The sequence below is a fragment of the Pan troglodytes genome, chromosome 16 (genome assembly GCF_028858775.2).
Source record: "Pan troglodytes isolate AG18354 chromosome 16, NHGRI_mPanTro3-v2.0_pri, whole genome shotgun sequence".
NCBI classification, from domain to species: domain Eukaryota; kingdom Metazoa; phylum Chordata; class Mammalia; order Primates; family Hominidae; genus Pan; species Pan troglodytes.
In genome coordinates, this window is record NC_072414.2 from 26,417,581 (window position 1) to 26,424,317 (window position 6,737).

Sequence of the window (6,737 nt, forward strand, 5' to 3'; positions counted from 1 at the left end):
CTACAACCATCTGATCTTTGACAAACCTGACAAAAACAAGAAATGGAGAAAGGATTCCCTATTTAATAAATGGTGCTGGGAAAACTGGCTAGCCATATGTACAAAGCTGAAACTGGATCTCTTCCTTACACCTTATACAAACATTAATTCAAGATCGATCAAAGACTTAAATGTTAGACCTAAAACCATAAAAACCCTAGAAGAAAACCTAGGCAATACCATTCAGGACATAGGCATGGGCAAGGACTTCACGTCTAAAACACCAAAAGCAATGGCAACAAAAGCCAAAATAGAAAAATGAGGTCTAATTAAACTAAAGAGCTTCTGCACAGCAAAAGAAACTACCATCAGAGTGAACAGGCAACCTACAGAGTGAACAGGCAACCTACAGAATGGAAGAAAATTTTTGCAATCTACTCATCTGACAAAGGGCTAATATCCAGAATTTACAAAGAACTCAAACAAACTTACAAGAAAAAAACAAACAACCCCATCAAAAAGTGGGTGGAGGATATGAACAGACACTTCTCAAAAGAAAACATTTATGCAGCCAACAGACACATGAAAAAATGCTCATCATCACTGGCCATCAGAGAAATGCAAATCAGAACCACAATGAGATACCATCTCACACCAGTTAGAATGGTGATCATTAAAAAGTCAGGAAACAACAGGCACTGGAGAGGATGTGGAGAAATAGGGACACTTTTACACTGTTGGTGGGAGTGTAAACTAGTTCAACCATTGTGGAAGACAGTGTGGCTATTCCTCAAGGATCTAGAACTAGAAATACCATTTGACCCAGCCATCCAATTACTGGGCATATATGCAAAGGATTATAAATCATGCTGCTATAAAGACACATGCACACGTATGTTTATTGCGGCACTATTCACAATAGTAAAGACTTGAAACCAACGCAAATGTCCATCAATGATAGACTGGATTAAGAAAATGTGGCACATATACATCATGGAATACTATGCAGCCATAAAAAATGATGAGTTCATGTCCTTTGTAGGGACATGGATGAAGCTGGAAACCATCATTCTGAGCAAACTTTCGCAAGGACAAAAACCAAACACCACATGTTCTCACTCATAGGTGGGAATTGAACAATGAGAACACTTGGACACAGGAAGGGGAACATCACACACCGGCACCTGTTGTGGGGTGGGGGGAGGGGGGAGGGATAGCATTACGAGATATACCTAATGTAAATGACGAGTTAATGGGTGCAGCACACCAACATGGCACATGTATACATATGTAACAAACCTGCATGTTGTGCACAGGTACCCTGGAACTTAAAGTATAATAAAAAATATATATATATATAAAAAAAGATATAGATAAACGCAGGTATAGAACATATTGCTGGATTGTAAGGTATCATTTCTCCTGAAATTGATATATACACAATACAAATCAAAATCCCATCAGGCTTTTATGGTAGTTTTATAATAAATTGTGAAATTAGGTAAAAAAAAAAAAAGAAGAAAATGTGGCACATATACACCATGGAATACTATGCAGCCATAAAAAGGATGAGTTCATGTCCTTTGTAGGGACATGGATGAAGCTGGAAACCATCATTCTCAGCAAGCTATTGCAAGGACAAAAAACCAAACACTGCATGTTCTCACTCATAGGTGGGAATTGAACAATGAGAACACATGGACACAGGAAGGGGAACATCACACACAGGGGCCTGTTGTGGGGTGGGGGGAGGGGGGAGGGATAGCATTAGGAGACATATCTAATGTAAATGACAAGTTAATGGGTGCAGCACACCAACATGGCACATGTATACATATGTAACAAACCTGCACGTTGTGCACATGTACCCTAGAACTTAAAGTATAAAAAAAAGTATACCAATTCACAGAAATCCTCCACACTTCCAATTACAATAAAACTATCCATCTATTACTCTAAAATTTGTGAATATTAATCATTCTATCTTTCCAGCTTTTCTTCTGCATTTGTGACCCCTTTGTACTATTTTTTTCTGTTAGGATACAGTCAAGAAAACTGAAATCATGGTAGTAGGTACTTTAAAGACGGAATTGGTTACCAGATGTTAGAAGGCTCTAGAAGTTCTTGAGCAGGAGTAATTATAGACATCAGTTTACCTTAAATGGGCAGAATTCAGATAGATAACAACAACAACAAAAAGAGACTGTGGAGGTTATTCATAGTGGACTAATTTGTTTGGAAAAAATAAGTAGCTATAAATCAGTATATTCTAGTATCTTTGAGACAACAAATATTGGAAATTGTTTTTCTTTTCTTTTTTTTTTTTTTTCCCCAGCAAGTGCTGTGTTTATTTTCCAAACAATTTTATTGAAATGTGCCAGGAGTAGATGGGCAGCACAAATGTATGAACAGGAAAAAAAAACAAATCACATGTACAATAATTTTTTTAAAGTGAAGGTTAATCTTGGGAGATATCAGTTCTCCTCTCCCTCCCCCTGCAGACTTCCAGCGTTTCCATTAAGGTTAAGCCTCTACGAACCTAGCATTAAAAAAAAAAAAAAAAGGAATACAAGATCTTTTGCAAATAACAAAAACAAAAACCAAAAAATGGCATAAAGGAAAGAGAAATACCTTCCTGCTCAGATGGGACTCTTCCTAGGCACCTAATTAGAAGGCGTGCTGAGCGGTGGAGAAACACAACTTCAGAGTGTAAGGGTATGGACCATTGGGTTTTTCATCTGGTAATGGTTCAGGAAGCCCGGAGTCTCCAGGGCATCGCTCTTGGATTCCCATTCCAGCAGTCCAGAGGAGCTGCGCTCACTTTTGCCTGAGAATACTTTCACAGAAGATGGCCGCTTCACTCCCAGCTCATCATAGATCTCAAAGGAGTTCTCCTCGGTCGCCTCCAGCGGGGCGTTGAAGAAGTGCAGCATGTTGCTGGGGTGCTGGATGCGGTTCTTGGCTGCCTGCTCTGTGGTGGAGAACCGATTGTTCCGGGATTCACTGAAGTCTTTGCAACTGCAAGACCCATCTTCCAACCCGTGTGACTGACCGGGCATGATGGCTGGCTGCTTGGAGACAAAGACATTCAGCTTCTGCCCAAACATGAAGTTGTTGTTGAGGTGGGTAATGACCCGGTCCACAGTGTAGCCATCAGCCATCTCCACCATGGCGCCCCCGGCTTGCTTTTCATGAATTTCACCTTCTCCACATTGCCATACAAGCAGAAGACATTGAAGACTAGGTCACAGTTCATCTTAGATTGATGCAAGCCATAGACCATGAGCACAGGGCTGTCGGCGTGAGGGCCATACTCGGGTGGTGGGGGAGGGGGTGGGGGGGTCCCATACTGGGGGCCGTAGCGACTTGGGCCCCGACAGTGACCCCCGACTGGTGGACCCATCCTTCTCCCTTCGTAGTGAGGTCGGGGGGGCCCGTAGCCCTCATCATGGTAATGGCTGTGGTACCCACCGTGGGGCCCTCCATATTCTGTGGGGTGATCTCCCAGGAGAGGGGGCTGCCTCTGGCGTTTGTTGGGGTTGCTGCCAGGGTCACCTTGTCCACTGAGATTGGGGTTTGTGTAGTCCCAAGTATCCTGATCATTCTTGAACACATTCAAGCGTGTAGGCTTTGCGTATTCCATCTTCAGAGTGCAACAGCCAGAATAGATACCAGCCCCATTGAGAGAGGCCTTGGCCCGCTGGGCACTTTGAACAGAGTCAGATTCCACCATCGCCTTAACTCCATTCTTCTTGAAAATGATAATTCTCTGGACAGGGCCACAAGGATTACAGATAGTGTAAAGAATATCCGCGGTGATCGAATAAATGGGGTTCAGGATGGTAAAGAGAAGCACACTGTTCACGCTCCGGGAGTCATCGGAGTCCCCGGGGAGGGAGATCTTCTGGCTGGTAGAGTAGTTGACAAAAGCTGGGTGACCGGCAATGTATATTTGGTTGTCGGCTGCGTAGCTCACGGAGTTGCAAGCCCCCAACACATCTTCAACCTCCACCAACGCTTGTCTCTTTTTAGGCATTACCACCCCATAGCTGATGGGTGCAAACTCCTGCAAGGCCTCCACAAGGTCACCTTCCACCACATCGTCAATCAGGCCCCTGATGTGGGCAACTGGGGAGGCAGGGGTTTTGTGCAGGTCATGGTAGTTCTCCCCGCCGCCGCCCCCGCCGCCCCGCCGCCCCCGCCGCCCCGCCGCCCCGCCGCCCCGCCGCCGCGCCTCCTCCACCGCCACCGCCGCCGCCTCCGTGCTGGTCGCCGGCGTTGCCAGTCTTGAGCCGCTTAGGGGCACCGCCGCCCTCACTGCCGCCGCCTTAGTAGCCGCCACCGCCGCCTCTGCCGCCCCCCGCCGCCATCTTCATCGCTCCCGACAGCCTCTGCTGCTCGTCCGGCTGCTGCCTCTGCTCCAGCCGCCGACGCCGCTTCTCCCAGGAAATTATTTTTCCAAGTTAGTTTGGTAAAGTTTAAAAGGTTGGTGCTTTATCCTGTAGACAATTGAGAGTAGTTTCTGTATTTAAGAAGGATAAATAAAATGTTCTGTGTGCAGGGCGGATTAGAAATGGAAGACATTGGAAGCAGAGAGAAGTTAAGGAAAAATGTTGACATTATCTTAAAGTGTTAAGAACCTGAACGAAACTCATTGCAAAATCATTGCCAGGGAATACAGTGTAGGGCCATTGACTGACTCTAGTAGTGGATGAGGACAACTCACAGAGAGAAATCCGACAATCCATGTTTAGCAGAGGGAAGGAAGCCAGAAATAGTTATTAATAAGTGCAAGACTTCAGTTTTGTTGGTTTTTTTGTTTTTTACTCCCAGCAAGCTAAATTTGACAATAATGTAGCTCAATTTCTCCCAATCTCATTTTGTTAATCTCTATAATCTTGCCCCAGAAAAGCCATTTGTACCCCAGCTCAGAAAATTCTGTATTCATTTGTCTTCATAAGATTGTAAAAATTTCAAAACTGTCTGTTCATGATAATTAGAGAAATACAAATCAAGACTACAATGAGATACCATCTTACACCAACCAGAATGGCTATTACTAAAAAGTCAAAAAATAACAGATGCTGGTGAAGCTGTGAAGAAAAAGGAATGCTTATACACTGTTAGTGGGAGTGTAAGTTAGTTCATCCATTGTGGAAGACAGTGTGGCAATTCCTCAAAAGCCTAAAGACAGAAATAGCATTTGACCCTGCAATCCCATTACTGGGTATATACTTAAAGGAATATAAATCATTCTATTATAAAGACACATGCATGCATATGTACACTGCAGCACTATTCACAATAGCAAAGACATGGAACCAACCAAAATGGCAATCAGTAACACACTGGATCAAGAAAATGTGGTACATATATGCCATGGAATACTATGCAGCCATAAAAAAGAACAGAGACCATATCTTTTGCAGGGACATGGATGGAGCTGGAGGCTATTATCCTTAGCAAACTAACATAGGAAGAGAAAAACACCGCATGTTCTCACTTGTAAGTGGGAGCTAAATGATGAGAACTCACATGGACACACAGAGGGGAACAACACACACTGGGGACTTTCAGAGAGAGGAGGCAGAGAGAAGGGAGATCATCAGGGAAAATAACTAATGGGTGCTAGGCTCAATACGTGGATGATGAAATAATCTGTACCACAAACCCCCATGACAAAAGTTTACCTATGTAACAAACCTGCACTTGTACCCCCAAACCTAAAATGAAAGTTTAAAAAGGAAGCGAAAAAAACTTTAAAGTAGCTCAATAAGTTTTATATTAATGTCAACTTTAAATAATTTTTATGCATAATACGTTATTAAAATTCATTTACCTTTTTAAAAAAAGAATGTGAAATTTTAGCAGATTTTTCAACAACAATGTTATAGTTAACAAGAGAAAAGCATCCCTGATGCTTTACAAACTGGTGTTTCAATGAATTAGTCTTTTTTTTCTGAGAGGGAATCTCGCTCTGTTGCCCAGGCTGGAGTGCAGTGGCATGATCTCGGCTCACTGCAACCTCCACCTCCCAGGTTCAAGTGATTCTCCTGCCTCAGCCTTCCAGTACCAGAAGGCGTGCACCATGACGCCTGGCTACATTTTGTATTTTTAGTAGAGACGGGGTTTCACCAGGTTGGCCAGGCTGGTCTCTAACTCCTGAGCTCCCAAACTGCTGGTAGTACAGGCATGAGCCACCGTACCTGGCCAAAATGAATTACTCTTAATTGTGTTCTATTCATTTGTTTTTCCTGCATTTTCATTTCATTTCACTTTGATGAACCAACGGAAATACCCGATGGAATACAGTGACAGCTTGAAAAGCTTCATGTTAACAAAGTTATCATTCCACAGTAGATAAAATAATATGTGAAAGTAATGAGAACTTAGGAATTCCTCTAAAATCAGAATTTAAAGACATACCACTTACCCTTTAAGATAGCTTACAGCACAGAAGTCTTAGAAAATGGGCATTAGAGTGTCAGAAAGCTAGTCATGTTAAAAAAAACCTTTCAAATCAAGGCTAGCCACCTCATTAAATAATAAAATGAAGAAACTAGTTATAAAACCGGTGTTCCATTTTCAATTTAAAAAAAATGCTGATGGTAAAATAACCATTAATTTAAAATATTTTTCTGCTCACTTCTAGAAGGTGGAGCATAAACCACTTAAGTGACCTATTTAAGCCCCACTAAAGCAAATGGCAAATATTGGGATTGGATTACCAAATGTATGCCTTCCATTTGATTGGCCAT

The 6,737-nt window shown here is 42.7% G+C and overlaps 1 pseudogene; it reads right to left on the reverse strand.

Annotated features, from left to right (window-relative positions):
* Positions 1-4,159, reverse strand: part of LOC107968579 (heterogeneous nuclear ribonucleoprotein L-like) — a 97,317-nt pseudogene extending 93,158 nt beyond the window's left edge.
* Positions 4,160-6,737: the final 2,578 nt, after the last annotated feature.